Raw genomic sequence first — 22,568 nt, 5'->3', positions numbered from 1 at the left:
AGCCTGAGGGGCAGCATACGTCCCGCGTGTTTGAGACCTCTTGTATAAAGCAACATTTTTAGGTAAAATGCAATTTTTTTCATTCTACATTGCTTTAGTTCCTGTGAACCACCTAAAGGGTTAATACAATTCTTGGATGTAGTTTGAGTACTCTGAGGGGTGCAGTTTTTAGACTGGTGTCACTTTGGGGTATTTTCTGTCACCGAGGCCTCTCAAAGTAATTTCAAATGTGATGTGATCCCTAAAAAAACATGGTTTTGTAAATTTTGTTGAAAAAATGAGAAATTGCTGATGAACTTTTCACCCTTCTAACTTCCTAACCCCAATAAATGTTGGATCAAAAATTATGCTGTTATGAAGTAGACATGGGGGGAATGTTATTTATTAACTATTTTGTGTTACATAACTCTGGTTTAAGGCCATGAAAATGAAAAGTTTGAAAATAGTTAAATTTTCAAAATTTTCCTCAAATTTCCGATTTTTTTCACAAATAAAAACAAAAATTATTGTCCTAAATTTACCACTATCATGAACTACAATAGGTCACAAAAAAAACAATATCAGAATTGACATCCGCAGAAATGTTCCAGTTATAACCCCATAAAGTGAAACTGGTTAGAATTGCAAAAAATGGCCTGGTCATCAGGGACAAAATTGACTTCGTCCTTAAGGGGTTAAAACCCGGAAACACCAATTGGAAATGTGATCCCGAACCTTAGAACACAATGTAAAGATACTGGAATGACAGTTATATTTAGTGCTTACCGTGGCTAGAAATGCGGCGCTTCTTGCGAGGAACCACCTCCTCCTCGCTACGCTTGCGTTTCCCTAAAATATATACCAGAATTGATTATAATCCTCATTGACATAACAGATTTCAGCAGAGGAGCAGTCTCCAACTCCCAACACTGGAAGAACCTATTACACACCATATGGACAAAAGTATTGGGACACCCACATTACACCCAGGGAAGTGTTATGGCATCCCATCTACATCTATAGTCAATAATATGGTTGGTCTCCCTTTGCATATAATACGGGATAAATCACATAAGAAGGGGTCAAATGTCGCGCTGCCAAAGTAAGGAACAATCCACAGGATTCTTTTCAGTTACTATTTCTACGCGTTTTGGAGAAATCTTTCTCCTTCTTCAGGAGCAATCACATACTGTACATATAATACAGCTCACACTGTTTAGGAAGGCTTTGTAAAGAATTTGGGGGGTCAGTATACAGATTTTTGCCCATTCATCCAGAAGAGCATTGATCAGGTCAGTCACTGATGTTGGATGGAGGACCTGGCTTGCAATCTCTAGGTCATCCCGGAGGTGTTTGATGGAGTTAGTGTGCACTCACATTAGTGTTTATTCTCATTTCTGGGAGGGAGAATGAACATGAAACAGAAATTCAGGAATAGATTTTGGGATTTTATTTACGACGTTCACTGTTTGGTAAAAGTAACAGCACAGGTTTATTCTTCGGGTCAGTAAGATTACAGCGGTACCACATTTATATCATTTTTTTTATGTTTTTTCTGCTTTTACACAATATAAACAATTTTTTAGAGAAACAATTGTTTTTGCATCGCTGTATACTCCGAGCTATAACCTTTTTATTTTCCGCTGATGAAGCTGGGTGGCAGGTTGTTTATTATTTTATTATGTGCATTTTCTTCCACTTTTGTCTTCTGCGGTACACAGCCGTTTTTTGGCACCTTTTTTTTTTTTACTGGTCACTGATGGGGTTATATAGTGTGGCAGTTCTATAGATCAGGTTGGACAGGACTCGTCGATACAACATACGTGTGCTTTTGTTAGGTTTTTATATATATATATATATATATATATATATATATATATATATATACAGTTAGGTCCAGAAATATTTGGACAGTGACACAAGTTTTGTTATTTTAGCTGTTTACAAAAACATGTTCAGAAATACAATAATATATATAATATGGGCTGAAAGTGCACACTCCCAGCTGCAATATGAGAGTTTTCACATCCAAATCGGAGAAAGGGTTTAGGAATCATAGCTCTGTAATGCATAGCCTCCTCTTTTTCAAGGGACCAAAAGTAATTGGACAAGGGACTCTAAGGGCTGCAATTAACTCTGAAGGCGTCTCCCTCGTTAACCTGTAATCAATGAAGTAGTTAAAAGGTCTGGGGTTGATTACAGGTGTGTGGTTTTGCATTTGGAAGCTGTTTCTGTGACCAGACAACATGCGGTCTAAGGAACTCTCAATTGAGGTGAAGCAGAACATCCTGAGGCTGAAAAAAAGAAAAAATCCATCAGAGAGATAGCAGACATGCTTGGAGTAGCAAAGTCAACAGTCGGGTACATTCTGAGAAAAAAGGAATTGACTGGTGAGCTTGGGAACTCAAAAAGGCCTGGGCGTCCACGGATGACAACAGTGGTGGATGATCGCTGCATACTTTCTTTGGTGAAGAAGAACCCGTTCACAACATCAACTGAAGTCCAGAACACTCTCAGTGAAGTAGGTGTATCTGTCTCTAATTTAACAGTAAAGAGAAGACTCCATGAAAGTAAATACAAAGGGTTCACATCTAGATGCAAACCATTCATCAATTCCAAAAATAGACAGGCCAGAGTTAAATTTGCTGAAAAACACCTCATGAAGCCAGCTCAGTTCTGGAAAAGTATTCTATGGACAGATGAGACAAAGATCAACCTGTACCAGAATGATGGGAAGAAAAAAGTTTGGAGAAGAAAGGGAACGGCACATGATCCAAGGAACACCACATCCTCTGTAAAACATGGTGGAGGCAACGTGATGGCATGGGCATGCATGGCTTTCAATGGCACTGGGTCACTTGTGTTTATTGATGACATAACAGCAGACAAGAGTAGCCGGATGAATTCTGAAGTGTACCGGGATATACTTTCAGCCCAGATTCAGCCAAATGCCGCAAAGTTGATTGGACGGCGCTTCATAGTACGGATGGACAATGACCCCAAGCATACAGTCAAAGCTACCCAGGCGTTCATGAGTGCAAAAAAGTGGAACATTCTGCAATGGCCAAGTCAATCACCAGATCTTAACCCAATTGAGCATGCATTTCACTTGCTCAAATCCAGACTTAAGACGGAAAGACCCACAAACAAGCAAGACCTGAAGGCTGCGGCTGTAAAGGCCTGGCAAAGCATTAAGAAGGAGGAAACCCAGCGTTTGGTGATGTCCATGGGTTCCAGACTTAAGGCAGTGATTGCCTCCAAAGGATTCGCAACAAAATATTGAAAATAAAAATATTTTGTTTGGGTTTGGTTTATTTGTCCAATTACTTTTGACCCCCTAAAATGTGGAGTGTTTGTAAAGAAATGTGTACAATTCCTACAATTTCTATCAGATATTTTTGTTCAAACCTTCAAATTAAACGTTACAATCTGCACTTGAATTCTGTTGTAGAGGTTTCATTTCAAATCCAATGTGGTGGCATGCAGAGCCCAACTCGCGAAAATTGTGTCACTGTCCAAATATTTCTGGACCTAACTGTAATATATATATATATATATATATATATAAATAAATGTAGTTTTTGGTAAATATTTTTTGGTGCCATTTTTCTCTTTTACCCAGTCCCCATATAGGACCTTACCCTTTCTCACTGGAAACGGCATGGCAATGCATTACACTCTCAGTGCAGATAAAACATTTAGCTTCAGTTTCAATGTATAAAAAGGTTGTCCGAGAACAAATTGCTAAAGAATTAGATTCTGATAGGATTTCAATTTGTTAATTAAAAAACAAATGACGTGGGCTTCGCCATATTTTTGTGTCCAGCCAGGTACAACTAGGCAGCTGGGGATTGTAATCTGCAGCACAGGTTAGCCCGAGGTTTCTGGGCTCCTCTGCTGCAAATTGCAATCCACAGCCACCCCAGAAAATGGCGCTTTCATAGAAGCGCCATCTTCTGGCACTGTATCCAACTTTTCCAGTGGCCCTGGTGCCAGTTGGCACGCTGGGTAATAAGGGGTTAATACCAGCTATGTTTTACCAGCTGGTATAAAGCCTGAGATTCTTAATGTCAGGCCAAGTTTGACCTGGCCATTAATAATCTCCAATAAAGGGTTAAAAAAAAAAAAAGACATCACACAGAGAAAAATACTTTATTAGAAATAAATACACAGACACATTAGGGACTTCATGTTTATTACTCCCTCTAACCCCTCCACGATCGAGAGATTTCTTTACTGACCATGCCAGGAGAGAGCGAGGGAAAAGAGAGAGAGAGAGCGAGCGAGGGAAAAGAGAGAGAGAGCGAGCGAGGGAAAAGAGAGAGAGAGCGAGCGAGGGAAAAGAGAGAGAGAGAGCGAGCGAGGGGAGAGAGAGAGAGCGAGCGAGGGAAAAGAGAGAGCGAGCGAGGGAAAAGAGAGAGCGAGCGAGGGAAAAGAGAGCGAGCGAGGGAAAAGAGAGAGCGAGCGAGGGAAAAGAGAGAGCAAGCGAGGGAAAAGAGAGAGCGAGCGAGGGAAAAGAGAGAGCGAGCGAGGGAAAAGAGAGAGCGAGCGAGGGAAAAGAGAGAGCGAGCGAGGGAAAAGAGAGAGCGAGCGAGGGAAAAGAGAGAGCGAGCGAGGGAAAAGAGAGAGCGAGCGAGGGAAAAGAGAGAGCGAGCGAGGGAAAAGAGAGAGCGAGCGAGGGAAAAGAGAGAGCGAGCGAGGGAAAAGAGAGAGCGAGCGAGGGAAAAGAGAGAGCGAGCGAGGGAAAAGAGAGAGCGAGCGAGGGAAAAGAGAGAGCGAGCGAGGGAAAAGAGAGAGCGAGCGAGGGAAAAGAGAGAGCGAGCGAGGGAAAAGAGAGAGCGAGCGAGGGAAAAGAAAGAGAGAGCGAGGGAAAAGAAAGAGAGAGCGAGGGAAAAGAAAGAGAGAGCGAGGGAAAAGAAAGAGAGAGCGAGGGAAAAGAAAGAGAGAGCGAGGGAAAAGAAAGAGAGCGAGGGGAAAGAAAGAGAGCGAGGGGAAAAGAGAGAGCGAGGGAAAAGAGAGAGCGAGGGAAAAGAGAGAGCGAGGGGAAAAGAGAGAGCGAGGGAAAAGAGAGAGCGAGGGAAAAGAGAGAGCGAGGGAAAAGAGAGAGCGAGGGAAAAGAGAGAGCGAGGGAAAAGAGAGAGCGAGGGAAAAGAGAGAGCGAGGGAAAAGAGAGAGCGAGGGAAAAGAGAGAGCGAGGGAAAAGAGAGAGAGCGAGGGAAAAGAGAGAGAGCGAGGGAAAAGAGAGAGAGCGAGGGAAAAGAGAGAGAGCGAGGGAAAAGAGAGAGAGCGAGGGAAAAGAGAGAGAGCGAGGGAAAAGAGAGAGAGCGAGGGAAAAGAGAGAGAGCGAGGGAAAAGAGAGAGAGCGAGGGAAAAGAGAGAGCGAGGGGAAAGAGAGAGCGAGGAGAAAGAGAGAGCGAGGGGAAAGAGAGAGCGAGGGGAAAGAGAGAGCGAGGGGAAAGAGAGAGCGAGGGGAAAGAGAGAGCGAGGGGAAAGAGAGAGAGCGAGGGAAAAGAGAGAGAGCGAGGGAAAGAGAGAGAGCGAGGGAAAGAGAGAGAGCGAGGGAAAGAGAGAGAGCGAGGGAAAGAGAGAGCGAGAGAATAGAGGAGGGGGGAGAGAAGAGAGGGGGGGAGAAGGGGAGGAGAGAAGAGAGGGGGGGAGAGAAGAGAGGGGAAGAGAAAAGAGAGGGGGGGAAGAGAAAAGAGAGGGGGGAGAGAAGAGAGGGAGGGGAGAAGAGAGGGAGGGGAGAAGAGAGGGGGGGAGAGGTGCTCTGTCACCAACTTGCTCCACTCTGGGACTTGTTGTGCAGGTGAGAGTGGAGACAGTTAGTACTATGCAGCAGAGGTCAGAGTGGAGACAATTGACATGTATCATCCGGTCACCTGCACAAGTTCCAGAGTGGAGACAGTTAGTGACATGCTCCGCTCTGACACATAGTGTGCTATATGTCACTAACTGTCTCCACTCTGGGACTTGTTGTGCAGGTGACCGGATGCTATATGTCACTATCTTGCTCCACTCTGGGACTTGTTGTGCAGGTGAGAGTGGAGAAACTTGCTACTATGCAGCAGAAGTCACAGAGTGGAGACAGTGACATGTATCGTCCGGTCACCTGCACAACAAGTCCCAGAGTGGAGACAGATAGTGACATATAGCACACTATGTGTCAGAGCAGAGCATGTCACTGTCTCCACTCTGGGACTTGTTGTGCAGGTGACCGGATGCTACATATCACCATCTGTCTCCACTCTGGGACTTCTTGTGCAGGTGACAGAGTGGAGCAGATTGGTCCCATGCAGCGTCCAATCACCTGTGCTGCTCGTCGGACCACATGATCACACTGCCGACACCGCAGGCTTTCGTGACAGCTGAGCACAGCGGGCGGATAGTGTGATCACATACTTACGTGACAGGGTGGATTTCAACTGAAAAAACCACCCTGCACTCCACACTGGCGCCCCGTACCTCCCACAGCTGACCGATAGTAAGCGGCGCGCTCTGTCTTCACCGCTCCACACACTGGCGTCCTCCGGATCCTCCCCTCGATGCTGGGCTGTGACGTGCGGTAGTCACCGCCCACAGCCCAGTCAATCACTGTGAGTGGCGCCAGCATACTCTGACGTAACCTGTCAAGTTTGAGAGCCCGGAATTGACGGTACGTAAGAGGATACAAGCGGCCGCAACACCAGGGGGTCATGTGACATGCACATGATAGGATAGCAGGATAGCGCCGCTCAGTGCCAGAATTGGAAATAGAAACCAATGAAGAAAACTCCTATAATGGTAAGTTACACTCATTGAGAAAATAAAAAAAAATGGGTGAACCACCTCTTTAAGGCTGGTTTCAGATGTCCGTATTTCAGGTACGTGTGACATCCGATTTTAACACGGATGCCACACGTACCCATGTTAATATTTGCCGTTACTCACACGGCCGTGTTTTCACACGGACTGTGTGACGTGACCTCTCCTGACCCCACACGCACATACGCAGACATGTCCGTTTCTTCTCTGGCAGCACGGGTGTCACATGGATCGCTCACTGATGTGATCCGTGTGACACATACCGGAGAAAACAAGGGTCTTTTTAATAAAAAATATTTTCTATATTTATCTCTCTCCAGCGGTGCTGTCTCCGGCTCTGCTGCCTCCCGCTCATTATACTCACTGAATATTCAGTACGAGAGGAGCTGGAAGCCGGAGCAGCACTGGGGACTTCAGTGCCGGGGACCGCATCGCTGGGTGAGTAAGCAGCAGGGTGTGTGTATGTGTGTGTGTGTGTGTGTTCAGTGTATAGATGCATGTGCGCTATGTGTGTGTATATGCTCGGTATATCCATGTGTGTCTATGTGTGTATACATATGTGTGTACAGTCATATGAAAAAGTTTGGGCACCCCTATTAATGTGAACCTTTTTTCTTTACAACAAATTCGGTTTTTGCAACAGCTATTTCAGTTTCATATATCTAATAACTGATGGAGGTTTATTGTACTAACAGAAAATGTGCAATCCGTGTTTAAACAAAATATGACAGGTGCAAAAGTATGGGCACCTCAACATAAAAGTGACATTAATATTTTGTAGATCCTCCTTTTGCAAAAATAACAGCCTCTAGTCGCTTCCTGTAGCTTTTAATGAGTTCCTGGATCCTGGATGAAGGTATATTTGACCATTCCTGTTTACAAAACAATTCCAGTTCAGTTAAGTTTGATGGTCGCCGAGCATGGACAGCACGCTTCAAATCATCCCACAGATTTTCAATGATATTCAGGTCTGGGGACTGGGATGGCCATTCCAGAACATTGTAATTGTTCCTCTGCATGAATGCCTGAGTAGATTTGGAACGGTGTTTTGGATCATTGTCTTGCTGAAATATCCATCCCCTGCGTAAATTCAACTTCGTCACTGATTCTTGCACATTATTGTAAAGAATCTGCTGATACTGAGTTGAATTCATGCGACCCTCAACTTTAACAAGATTCCTTGACTGTTCTCACCATTCTTCTTCTCTGCCTTTCTGATATTTTTCTTGGCCTGCCACTTCTGGGCTTAACAAGAACTGTACCTGTGATCTTCCATTTCCTTACTATGTTCCTCACAGTGGAAACTGACAGTTTAAATCTCTGAGACAACTTTTTGTATCCTTCCCCTGAACAACTATGTTGAATAATCATTGTTTTCAGATCATTTGAGAGTTGTTTTGAGGAGCCCATGATGCCACTCTTCATAGGAGATTAAAATAGGAGATCAACTTGCAAGTGGCCACCTTAAATACCTTTTCTCATGATTGGATACACCTACCTAAGGCAGCAAAAATTAGTTAGGAGTGTTCAAATCAAGAAATTGATAAGGGTGCCCATACTTTTGCACCGGTCAAATTTTGTTTAAATGCGGATTGCTCATTTTCTGTTAGTACAATAAACCTCATTTCAATCCAGAAATATTACTGAGTCCATCAGTTATTAGATATCTGAAATTGAAATAGCTGTTGCAAAACCCCAAATTGTTATAAAGAAAAAAGGTTAACATTAATAGGGGTGCCCAAACTTTTTCATATGACTGTATATGTGCTCAGTGTATACGTGTGTGTGTGTGTGTGCGTGTGTATAGTGAGAACCTGGAGATCGGAACATCGCGGGGACAGCATCGGGGACTCATCATAGTTCCCAATGAACTCTGATGAACCCGTGAAGCTGTAGCGCGGGTGTCGTGGGGGTCACACAGAGGGTACCAGTGTTATGGAAAACTTCCTGTCTGGTTCCGGTACCCAAGACTACTTTTCCTGCATCCCTAAATGACTATCGTCCTGTAGCCTTAAAATCTCATGCTATGAAGGCCTTGGAAAGATTAGTGCTTGCTCACTTGAGTCCGAGGGTGAGGACTTTTATTGATCCCCTACAGCAGGGGTGGGGAACCTCTGGCCCGCGGGCCGCATGCGGCCCGCCATGACCTTTTCTGCGGCCTGCGGGCAGATTTCCGGGGGCGGCAGTGCTACGGCCGCGCCGTGGTATTACCGGTCACCGGCACATTAAATCTCCACATGCGTTGCTGGCGCGCACCAATGAGCTCCCTCGGTGGCAACTGCCAGCGTGCTCAGGACATACTTTGTGGGCGGGTTTATCGCTCTGCGATTCCGTCCCACATCACTTTCACCGCCTCCAGCATTGTGCCGCCCTCTCTCCAGCGCTTGTGTGCCGCCCGCTCCACGGCTCTCTGTGCCGCCCGCTCCACGCCACTTGTGTGCCACCCGCTCCACGGCGCTCTGTTTATATGCTGTTTTCTTGTTCTTTAGGGAATTGGGGGTGGGTTCCTCTTCCTTGGGTAGAATGCACACTTGGTCCTCTTGTTTGATTTGGGTGGTGGGGTCAGCTTGCTGGGACAGGCCCTCACCCATATGGTTTGTTTTTCCTATTTTACTCCTTGGCCTCAATGCGGCATAGGTTAATATGGCTACCACTATTAATGTAGACTCCCTTAAACTATTATCCTGGAATATAGCTGGCCTTAACTCTTCGGTGAAGCGTAGAAAAGTGTTGGACCATATTACTCGCTTGCGCCCTCATTTTGCATTTCTGCAGGAAACTCATTGGCTTCGCAGATGCCACCCAGCACTCAGTAATAGACATTATTTGGAGTGTATCGAGGCTTTGTTTGTATGGAAAATGCGTGGGCTTGCCATTTCGTTTCATAAGGCCCTAGACTACTCTTTACAGGAGGTGGTGAGAGATCAGATACGACAGTAATTACTAGTAAGGGCTTTTATTGAACAGCGATAATATTGCCTCATTAATGTGTATGCTCCTAATACTGCTAATTCTTCCTTTTTCGCAAAACTTCTGGAAGTGGTTCATGGTTTGCATTCCTCTAATATACTGCTAGGTGGAGACTTGAATGCTCTTCATGACTCATTTTTTGATAGATTTACACCTTTGCCCATGTCCCATCCCGCCACTGGAGCAATAGGCTCAACCTAGTTGATGCTTGGAAATGCTGCCATCCCATGGAGAGGGAGTACATCTTTTACTCTAGAGTACATGATGTTCATACTCGCATTGATTTCTGGTTGACTTCTGCCCTTTTTTTTTTCATCTCAGATCATTCACCAGTTCTGCTTACTTCAGACCTTTCTACTAGTAAAACTGTGTCTTTTTGTTGGTGCTTTCCCTCTTATCTTTACACCTCTGAAGATTTCAAGCGCTATCTAAACGGTTGGTGGGAAACTTTCATGGAGGCCAACCTAGAACATCTGGATGATATTAATTTATTTTGGGTCACCGCAAAGACGGTACTTAGGGGACACATTATTTCTTATGTTTCCAAGAAGAAAAAGAAACTGTTGTCCTCCCTGAGTCCTCTCTTGGACTGGCTCACTCACTCATATAAGGACTTCAAAACATGTAATACTCTCTCTTCTAGGGAGGCCTACCTTGCAGCTAAGCAGGACTTGAATACACTATTACACGAACAGGCACACACTCAACTGGCCCATCAACGCAATCACTATTTTCGCTGGGGTAATAAGACCAGGTCGGCTTCTAGCTTCCTTAACGAAGCCATTTAGGACAACTACTAAAGTCTGTTATATTACAAGGCCCGATGGTTCTATTTCTCGTGATCCGACCCAAATCTCCACGGTTTTGCACGATTTTTATGCATACCTTTATGGCCCCTCCCTGGATTCTCAGAAGGATGGCTATCAATTTCTGTGTAAGGCTGACCCTCCAAGGCTTACTGCATCTCAACGGGAGACTCTTAACCAGCCAATTTCTCAAGGGGAGGTGGGATCGGTCATTAAGTCCTCTACATTGCTTAAGGCGCCTGGCCCAGATGAGTTTTCAGTCGAATTTTATAAACTATTACAACCCTTACTTACACCTCGCCTTACTTCCCTTTTTAATCATATTGTTAATTCTGGCTCACTGCCTGACCAATTTAACAAATCTTGTTTGTCCTTGTTGAAGCCGGGCAAAGACCCACTTCTCCATGCCTCATATCGCCCAATCTCCCTCCTAAATATTGATTTTAAACTACTTACTAAAATCATGGCTAAAAGGATGCAGTCCATGCTTCCTGATATTCTTACCCAATCTGAAACAGGTTTTGTTCATGGCCGGTCTATTACCTTTAACATCAGGACAGCCATGGCTGCCATTACACATAGTTAGTAAAGCCATTACACATAGTAGTCTTTGCACACTACGACATCGCAAGCCGATGCTGCGATGCCGAGCGAGATAGTTCCCGCCCCCGTCGCAGCAGCGATATCTTGTGATTGCTGCCGTAGCGAATATTATCGCTACGGCAGCTTCACATGCACTCACCTGCCCTGCGACGTCGCTCTGGCCGGCGAACCGCCTCCTTCCTAAGGCAGGCGGCCAATAGAAGCGGAGGGGTGGAGATGAGCGGGACGTAAACATCCCGCCCACCTCCGTCCTTCCGCATAGCCGGCGTGAGACGCGGTGACGCAGGTAGGAGATGTTCCTCGCTCCTGCGGCTTCTCACACAGCGATGTGTGCTGCCGCAGGAACGAGGAACAACATCGTACCTGTCGCTGCTGCCAAATTAAGGAAATGTCGGACCCTACACCGATAATACGATAACGACGCTTTTGTGCTCGTTAATCGTATCAAAAAGGATTTACACACTACGATATCGACTGCGACGCCGGATGTGCGTCACTTTCGATTTGACCCCACAGATATCACACCTGCGATGTCGAAGTGTGCTAAGCCCGCCTAAGGCCAAGCGAAATGTACTGGTAAACCTTGACACTAATAAAGCCTTTAATCGAGTATCATGGTCTCATCATATACAAACTTTTAAGTTTAGACTGTTTGGTATTACTTTCTACAACTTTGTGAGACAATTTATAATATTCCCCAAACCTCAATTTGGCTAAAATGGCAAAAAAATCGGCTCCCATTCCCATTCTGAGAGGTACGAAAAAAGGCTGTCCCCTATCACCCTAACTATTTAACATTGCCCTGGAACCCCTGCTGAGATACCTGGAAGTGATCCCTTCCTTTAGAGGCATCCACACACTTAAAACATTAGCATTAGCTGATGATATTTAAAGGGGGCTTTAAAGGCAATGACATCGCTAACAAGATGTCGTTGGAGTCACGGAATTCGTGACGCACATACGGCCTCGTTAGCGACGTCATTGCGTGTGATACGTACAAGCGACCGCTAATGATCAAAATTGCTCACCTAATCGTTGATACGTCGTTCATTTCCCAAATGTCGTTGCTGGGTCAGGACGCATGTTGCTGGTCGTTCCTGAGGCAGTACACATCGCTATGTGTGACACCCCAGGAACAACGAACAACACCGTACCTGCGTCCTCCGGAAACGAGTTGGGTGTGACAATCATGTGGCTGCTCTCCGCCCCTCCGCTTCTATTGGACGCCTGCCGTGTGACGTCGCTGTGACGTCGCACGAGCCTTCTCCTTAGAAAAGAGGCTGTTCGCCAGCCACAGCGACGTCGCTAGGAAGGTAAGTGCGTGTGACGGGGCCTAGCAATATGTGCGCCATGGACAGCGATTTGCCCGTGACGCACAAACGACGGGGGCGGGTGCGATCGGCAGCGACATCGCTAGCGATGTCGCTGAGTGTAAAGTGGCCTTTACTCATGATAGCCAACCCTAAGGTATCCATTCCTTTTATCATGGATGCCTTCAGTGAGTTTGGAGCAGCCTCGGGTTTTCGCATAATTTCACAATCTCACGCTTTGGCAATTTTTAAAACTGCTCAGAAACTGTGGCCGTTCCCCTTTCCCTTTCAGTGGGAGGGAGATTTTCCTGCCTTATCTTGGAGTCCATCTGCCCTCAAACACCCCTAATATCTATAAATTGAATGTCTATCCTCTTATCTCTGCAGTTGTTCAGGAAACTCAATCCTAAAGGGAAGGTGTCGTCCAAAAAAAAAAAAAAATCAATAACTGAAAAAATGTAAAGTATTAATGTTTTAATATTTTGTTTAAATATTATTATTTATTTTTAATTGAGCAAAATAAAAAAAAAATAAAAAGTTTGATATTTTCTACTCTTAAACACTAGGGGGAGCAGCTGCTGAAATCCTACAGAAATCCTACTGTAGAACTAGCTCACATTACAGCTGCAGTAAAAGTGGGCAGAATCTGCTCTCCTGTGTGTGATGTCACCTCCTCTTCCCAATCTGGGGGTTTCCAAAAGGATAAGAGAGAATGAAATTTAGGATCACATTGCGGAGCCATTTTGTTGATGACCACAAATGTCAACAGGAAGAAAAGGGAATGAAGACCATTCAGATGCTTAGATGTCTTCTATGGTAGCTACTGCCATAAAAGACATCTACGCATCCGAATGGTCGTCATTCTCTTTTCTCCCTGGGTCTCCTGATGATCCGAAAAAGAGGGCGAAGAAACGCATCGAGGCTGTGCAGATTGCACCTATTCACGGGAAGTGATTATTTTTTACAATTATGGCATATATGACTGTTTATTGGGACAATGATGCTAAACTGGCATTGTACCAGTGTGTTATGTGCGCCTAGTGAGTGATAATGTATTAATGTGGTTGGTCTTGGCCAGAATTTGGTGTTTTGATCTCTGGGTTTGGTGATTATCATTATATATTGTGGTTAAGTGCCTTATATTGCATAATCTGATATATTAAGCTGGCACTAGTGTTAAACCAGAGATTGAGGCGGATTAAATCTAAGTATAGTCTCCTGTATTTTTTGTGCAGATATCGGCCTTATCTGTATAATAATTGACTAAAGGGTACTTTACACACTGCGACATCGCTAGCGATCTCGTTAGCGATGTGAAATTCTAGATCGCACATGCGTAAAATGACCTGTGCGATCTCGAAAGATCGCACATGCGATCTAGAATTTCACATCGCTAATGAGATCGCTAGCGATGTCGCTGTGTGTAAAGTACCCCTAAGACCAATCATTATTGTAATTTTTTTATATACATATATATAAAATGTATCATAATTAGCAGCACAAGTATTGTCCACATATGGTGGGATAAGTGAAGGGGAAGTGAGGGATAGCCGATGAGGAACGGGGGGCGCCCAGCAAAGTTAGGGTGTCATACCCTCCGTTGTGGCAGGTAGGGGTCAGTTATAGATATATATCACGGTCATTATTATCCATGAATTACTGAGGAATTTTTCTCTAATTTTTTCTGACCTCTATTGTTAAATATATACAATATAAAAATAAAAAATATATATATATTTTTTTTAAAAACATAGGTATAAAAAAATACACATAAAAACATTGAGAAATATTGTTATTTATTATCCCTCGAATATATTTGTACTTCCCTGCACTAACAGTGTGTGCGGGTGACTCACCTGGGCAATTTTAATAATTGAATAAATAAAGATTAATTTTAATAGGGATTTGTGTTTTTAACGGAAATTGTGTTGTTTTTTTAACTTTCAATACAATTGGTGTTTGTTAAGGCCCCATTACACGCAACGACACCGCTAACGATATATCGCCGGGGTCACGGAATTCGTGACGCACATCCAGCCTCGTTAGCGACGTCGTTGCGTGTGACACCAACGAGCGACCGTTAATGATGGAAAATACTCACCATATCGTCCATCGTTGACATGTCGTTCCTTTTCAAAAAATCGTTGCTGGTTCAGGACGCAGGTTATTAGTCGTTCCCGAGGCAGCACACATCGCTACATGTGACACCTCGGGAACGACGAACTACAGCTTACCTGCGGCCGCTGGCAATGCGGAAGGAAAGAGGTGGGCGGGATGTTCGGCCCGCTCATCTCTGCCCCTCCGCTTCTATTGGGCGGCCGCTTAGTGACGGAAAGGAGGCGGTCCACCGGCAACAGCGACGTCGCTCGGCAGGTAAGTCCGTGTGACGGCTCCTAACGATATTGTGTGCCTAAGGCAGCGATTTGCCCATGACGCACAAACGACGGGGGCGAGTATGCTCGCTAGCAATATCGCTGCGTGTAACGGGGCCTTTAGCTGTTTACACAAAAAAATTGCCATTTAATCTCTTTTTGGACTGTCTTATTATTGACATACTGTATTTTCCCTTATCTCCTCTTTATTTTACCCCAGATATGTATGTTTATTTTGTCTTTTTTCAATAAAAATGGTGGAAAAAAAAACCCAAAAAACAGTTAAAGGAGTTCTCCGACATTAGCTTACCAAAATATATTGAGTTTATCTGTGCTGTATTGTCATATAATCACCCCTACATTGTTATTTTTTCTTTTCTAACCTTTGTTCCTCTTGAATTATCCCTTTATTCTCTGCAGCTATTTGTTTACATTCAACTCAAGCAAACATGATAACTTCCTGTGCTAAACCTCCCAGTCAGAGCTGGCACCGCCCGGCCTCAGTGTCCAGCCCCGCCCCCTGCTAGCGCCGCCCTCTGCCCGCCCCCTGCACACACATTCCCTGTCAGTATTCTGCCCCAGCACCTGACCTGTTATCACTCTAGCAATGGAAAAAACAGCCCCACATCGGGCTCTACACAGACACACACACACACACACACATGGGCGTACCCAGCGAGGGGCAGGGGGGGCAGCTGCCCCCCCATCCTAGAAGCAGGGGCACGGTGTAGTAAGCCGCTGTATCTGCAGTCACCGGCATCGGCGCGCTCCTCAGCAGTGTGTACATGCCGGGCACACTAGCTGCAGCAGGACCAGGAGGCAGCGCGCTGTGCTGTGCCGGCCCTGCCGTGTGCCCGACATGCACACACTGCTGATGAGCGCGCCGATACCGGTGACCGCAGCTATCTCCTTCCAATTCAAATGTATTTGCGTCTTTCAGACGGAAATACATTTGAACAGTGCGCCGGGATGGGGCCCCGCCCCCGACGTGCAGCAACGTGATGAGATCAGCACCTTGCTGCCGTCATCACAGTGCTGCGGGCGCCACACAGGATACATCAGGCAGCAGTAAGCGCTCCATGGAGGAGCCGAAGATGAAAGGTTTAATTAATGGAGATGCATGGGGAGGGGCTGAGGAAACATAACGGGGAACATTTGTGAAGGAGACACAGCTTTATGACAGGCAGAGGGGGAGCACTGTATTCCGAAGGAGGGGGGCGAGGCAGGAGTCTGTAGTGATGGGGTAGTGTAATTTGTGTGTGCAGGGGGTGATGGGGGGGTGCAATGTATTATGTCTGGGGAGGTGGTAATGTAGGGTGCATTGTATTGTGTGTGTGGGGGGAGGGGTAATGGAGGGTGCGTGCACTGTATTGTGTGTGAGGGGAGGGGTAATGGAGGGTGCACTGTATTGTGCGTGTGTGTGTGTATGGGGAGCGGTAATGGGGGGTGCATTGTTTTGTGTGTGTGTGTGTGTGTGTAGAGTAATGGGGGGTGCATCGTGTGTGTGTAGGGAGTAAACGGGTGTGTGTGTGTGTGTGTGTGTAGGGAGTTATGGGGGGTGCATTGTGTGTGTGGGGGGGGGGAAGGGGGGTGCATTGTGTGTGTGTGTGTGTGTAGGGAGTAATGGGGTGTGCATTGTGTGTGTGTGTGTGTGTGTGTATAGAGTAATGGGGGGTGCATTGTGTGTGTGTATGGGGAGTAATGGGGGGTGCATTGAGTGTGTGTGTGTGTGTGTGTGTGTGTGTGTGTGGAGTAATGGGGGGTGCATTGTGTGCGTGTAGTGGGTGATGGCGGGGTGCATTGTATTTGTGTGTGTGTGTGTGAGGGTAATGGCGGGTGCATTGTAGTGTGTGTGTGGAGGAGCACGGAGTCATTAATCGAGCTATGATTACATTTAAGGCTATGTGCACACGCTGCGTTTTTTGACGCTGCGTTTTTGGCCGCTAAAAATGCACCCGCAGCAAAAAGCGGCAAAAACCGCATGCAATTTTAGCTGCGTTTTTAATCTCTGCGTTTTGCTGCATTTTTCCAATGCATTGCATGGGCGGAAAACGCAGAAAAACGCAGGAAAGAATTGACATGTCCATTTTTTTTAAGCTCAAAAACACAGCTTAAAAAAAAAGTTGTGTGCGGACAGCAAAAATGAAAACTCAGACTTTGCTGGGGAAGCAAAGCCATGCAGTTGAGGCCAAAACGCACCCGAACAACGACGCGAAAAATGCACTGTGTGCACATAGCCTTATTCTCTTAAATTTTTCATTTCATTCACCTTTTCCGTTCTAAAATTTTACAACCTGAATGACCATGGCTTGCCGGTGCCACGCTATGCATCATCATTCCCTCCCTGTGCCTGCGCGGTGACGTCACTTCCGTGCGACTGCTGTGCTGAGTGCACAGAGTGCAAGACGGGAGGACGCCGACCGCAGCACTGGGAGAACGAGGAGAGGGGAGGACGAGCAGCGGTGGAAGAGGAAAGCGGTGAGGACAGAGCAGGGGCTGGGAAACGAGTAGAGCGGTGAGGACAGCAGCGGTGGAACGAGGACATGTGAAGATAGAGCAGCGGTGGAAGGAAGAGCGAGGGTGAGTATTTGTTTTTGGGTTTTTTTTAATATAAATTAGCGAGTACACAGTGGACAGAGGCTTGGGAAGGCTGCATTATACATGGAGGTCTGGGGAGGCTGCATTATTATACATGGAGGCCTGGAGATGCTGCATTATACATAGAGGCCTGGGGAGGCTGCATTATTATACATGGAGGCCTGGGGAGGCTGCATTATTATACATGCAGGTCTGGGGAGGCTGCATTAATATACATGGAGGCCTGGAGATGCTGCATTATACATGGAGGCTGCATTATTATACATGGAGGCCTGGGGAGGCTGCATTATTATACATGGAGGCCTGGGGAGGCTGCATTATACATGGAGGTCTGGGGGAGGCTGCATTATTATATATGGAGGCCTGGAGAGGCTGCATTATACATGGAGGTCTGGGGAGGCTGCATTATTATACATGGAGACCTAGAGAGGCTGCATTATACATGGAGGCCTGCAGAGGCTGCATTATACATGGAGGCCTGGGGAGGCTGCATTATTATACATGGAGGCCTGGGGAGGCTGCATTATTATACATGCAGGTCTGGGGAGGCTGCATTATTATACATGGAGGCCTGGAGATGCTGCATTATACATGGAGGCTGCATTATTATACATGGAGGCCTGGGGAGGCTGCATTATTATACATGGAGGCCTGGGGGAGGCTGCATTATTATATATGGAGGCCTGGAGAGGCTGCATTATACATGGAGGTCTGGGGAGGCTGCATTATTATACATGGAGACCTAGAGAGGCTGCATTATACATGGAGGCCTGGAGAGGCTGCATTATACATGGAAGCCTGGAGAGGCTGCATTATACATGGAGGTCTGGGGAGGCTGCATTATACATGGAGGTCTGGGGAGGCTGCATTATACATGGAGGTCTGGGAAGGCTGCATTATTATACATGGAGGTCTGGGGAGGCTGCATTATTATACATGGAGGTCTGGGGAGGCTGCATTATTATACATGGAGGTCTGGGGAGGCTGCATTATTATACATAGAGGCCTGAAGAGGCTGCATTACACATGGAGGTCTGGGGAGGCTGCATTTTTATACATGGAGGCCTGGAGAAGCTGCATTACACATGGAGGTCTGGGGAGGCTGCATTATTATACATGGAGGCCTGGAGATACTGCATTATACATGGAGTTCTGGGGAGGCTACATTTTTTTATATGGAGGCCTGGAGAGGCTGTATTATACATGGAGGCCTGGGGAGGCTGCATTATACATGGAGACCTGGGGAGGCTGCATTATTATACATGGAGGCCTGAGGAGGCTGCATTATACATGCAGGTCTGGGGAGGCTGCATTATTATACATGGAGGCCTGGAGATGCTGCATTATACATGGAGGCCTGGGGAGGCTGCATTATTATACATGGAGGCCTGGGGAGGCGGCATTATACATGCAGGTCTGGGGAGGCTGCATTATTATACATGGAGGCCTGGAGAGGCTGCATTATACATGGAGGTCTGGGGGAGGCTGCATTATTATACATGGAGGCCTGGAGAGGCTGCATTATACATGGAGGTCTGGGGAGGCTGCATTATTATACATGGAGGCCTGGAGAGGCTGCATTATTCATGGAGGCCTGGAGAGGCTGCATTATACATGGAAGCCTGGAGAGGCTGCATTATACATGGAGGTCTGGGGAGGCTGCATTATACATGGAGGTCTGGGAAGGCTGCATTATTATACATGGAGGTCTGGGGAGGCTGCATTATTATACATGGAGGTCTGGGGAGGCTGCATTATTATACATGGAGGTCTGGGGAGGCTGCATTATTATACATGGAGGCCTGAAGAGGCTGCATTACACATGGAGGTCTGGGGAGGCTGCATTATTATACATGGAGGCCTGAGGAGGCTGGCTGCATTATTATACATGGAAAACAAGGAAGCCGCGTAGACACCATCACATGTTTCTCAACGGTGGCAGGAAACTAGTCAGGTCTTTCACCGGGAAGGAAAAACCACGGGAAGGGCAGTCTCCAGTCAAGGAAACCACCTATGCCAAAACATGGTATCCATCCACAGACAGCTGTTTCGGGGTATTTGCCCCTCATCTGTGTGGAGTAGTTTGCATATTTCCCAGGGGGCATTGCTCTAGAATCACTGCGTTGATGTTGATCTCCCTAAGGTCAACCATTCTTACCTATATAGTCTTCTACTAGGCATTGCTCCCACTAGCCAGTTTCCTACTCCACACTGATGAGGGGCAAATACCCCGAAACAGCTGTCTGTGGATGGGAAAGCTGGGTGCTGAGGGAAAGCTGTATAGCAGAGCATGGGGAAGCTGGGTGCCGAGGACAAGATGGATATCAGAACATAGGAAAGCTGGGTGCTGAAAGAGCGATTTCAGATCATGGGAAATCTGGGTGCTGTGGGTAAGAGCCAAGTGTCAGCATCATTATCCTGTACCCCGAGTGTCAGTGTCATTATCCCGTACCCCAAGTGTCGGTGTATGTGGAGGGGGGGCCAGGTCTGAACTTTGCACCGGGGCTCATCAAACTCTAGTTACGCCACTGCACACACACACACACACACACACATCGGGCTCTGCGCCCTACATCACATCAGGCTCTGCAACCCTCTACCCACCCACACACACGGCGCTCTGTACCGACCACCCCCTCACCATTGTTCTGTACCGACCCCTACCCCCATAGGGAACACATGTGGGCTACATTCACATGACCGTTCCGTGTTTGCGGTCAGCAAAAAACGGTCCATTTTTTCACAGATGCATCCATGTGTCCTCCGTTTGCCTTCCGTTTTTTTTGCGGACCGCAAAAAACGGAAGCAGCAAGAAAGATAAATAGATGAGTAGATATAGAGATGAATAGTTAGATATAGAGACAGAGATAGAGGGAAGAATGAATGGAGGGATAAATAGATGAGACAGACAGATAGATAATGGATAGATGAATAGATAGATAGATGAGGAAGACATATATAATGTCCTACCCCCCTGCATATTCTAAGCTGGCACCCTTTAGTGACTTTCATGTGGCACTAAAGGGTGCTTAGCCTTGTATTTAGCCAAAAAATAAACATTAAAAAAAAAAAAAAAAGATGTGGGGTCCCCCCTATCTTTTGTAGCCAGCTAGGGTAAAGCAGATGGCTGCAGCCTGCAGACCACAGCTGGCAGCTTCACCTTGGCAGATAATCCAAAACAGAGGGCACACCACGCTGTTATTTTAAATTAAATAAATAATTTAAAACAAAAAACATGGGGTCCCACCCCAAATTGGATCACCAGCCAAGGTAAACCGGACAGCTGTGGTCTGGTATTCTCAGACTAGGGAGGTCCACTGTTATTGGACACTCCCCAGCCTAAAAATAGCAGGCCACAGCCGCCCCAGAAGTGGCGCATCCATTAGATGTGCCAATCCTGGCGCTTTTCCCCAACTCATCCCATTGCCCTGGTGCGGTGGCAAACGGAGTAATATATGGGGTTGATGCCAGATGTGTAATGTCACCTGGCATCAAGCCCTGGGGTTAGTGATGTCACGTGTCTATCAGATACCTATTATCTAAGTTTGATGTGCAGCCTTATTCTTATATTTTATCAGATACCTGACATCACCAACTCAGTCAGTAATAAAAAAAATAGACAACAAAAAAAGTTTTATTTGAAAAAACACTCCCCAAAACATTCCCTCTTTCACCAATTTATTGAAAAGAACAATCAAATCTGGGTCCGGCATAATCCAATAAGGGGGACACATGACTATCCATACCATAGTCAATGTCCCAGTTAATGAAAAACAGAATGTTCCCCATTGGCTGGGAGAGCAAAGCAGTGACCTGAGCTAACATCAATAGGTCAGCCCAGGTCACTACAGGGGAAGACGAGCGCTGCTGCCAGGAGGTTAGATGAGATCATTACCTGCTGTGACGATCTCCTCTTCACTCCTGGCAGCGATGTCACTGCCTTCTATGCCCGCCGCGTTCTCAGCAGTATCGCCCGTGACGTCACCGCTAGTGACGTGAGAACGCAGCGGACATAGACGGCAGTGACATCGCTGACAGGAGTGAAGAGGAAATCGTCACAGCAGGTAATGATGTCATCTAAACTCCCGGCAGCAGCGCTCGTCGTCATCCTCGCGGCTGGCAGCACTGCAGAGTGAGAATCTGCAATGAAGGCAGCCACGGGGCTGGAGCGGGACAACACAAACTGCACGGGCACTCCTGCTATCCTGAGCAGGGGGCCCGATGCTGGCGGTGACACCGTGGGCGGGGAGAGTACGGGGTGCGAGGGAATGTGTGGGAGGGTGCAGGGAAGGGGGGCGGGGACTGAACGCTCTGTACCCGCCCAGCAGGGCGGCAACTTGCTGTTCCAGATTAGCATGTCAACATGGTCCTGCCCATGTTGACATGAAATGACCGGAAGCAGCAAAATCGTGGCAGGAGCGGTCACATGACCACTCTGAGTCGGGGGAGAGGGGCTGACAGCAGGGCAGGTAAGTGGTCACTATCTACTTACCTGCCCCAATGTAGCCCAACAGTGTAATAATAAAAAAAATAGTCAAAATAAGCCGGATAACCCCTTTAAGTAACCTAAAATTGATAATAGATTTATTAGCTAAAGAAAAATGTACAGAATTGCAATGTTTGCTAGCCCTTTTTAATCTTGCTTTGTGTATAATTCCAATGGGCAGTTTTTTTCTAGATGTCAGTATGATGCGACAAAGGAAATCCTTTCCAGTAGAGCATCTATCAGAGCATCTCACAATGTTATAGAGGACTTCATTATGTGGCTAGATTTCTCATTAATTTCAATGGTCGCAGTTGTTGGCAGCATGATTATAATTCAGCCGATTCTTTATATCTTTTTTTTTTTATATATATATATATATATATATATATATATATATATATATATATATATATATATATATATATATATATATATATATATATATATATATATATATATATATATATATATATATATATATATTTTCGTAATTTAGGATATTTCTTAATGGTACAGAAATAAGATAACATGAAGTCAACAATCATAAACATGTGTTTTTGGCTATGTCTGCACTTTGCGTTGTCCTAGTTGCAGTTCAAAACACATATTTTGGCAGAAATTGCTTTTGCCAAAGTTGCTTTTG

The sequence above is a fragment of the Anomaloglossus baeobatrachus genome (genome assembly GCF_048569485.1).
Source record: "Anomaloglossus baeobatrachus isolate aAnoBae1 chromosome 1 unlocalized genomic scaffold, aAnoBae1.hap1 SUPER_1_unloc_2, whole genome shotgun sequence".
In the NCBI taxonomy this organism is placed as follows: Eukaryota; Metazoa; Chordata; class Amphibia; order Anura; family Aromobatidae; genus Anomaloglossus; species Anomaloglossus baeobatrachus.
The sequence above is the reverse complement of the archived record's forward strand: the minus strand, read 5'-3'. Positions refer to the sequence as shown.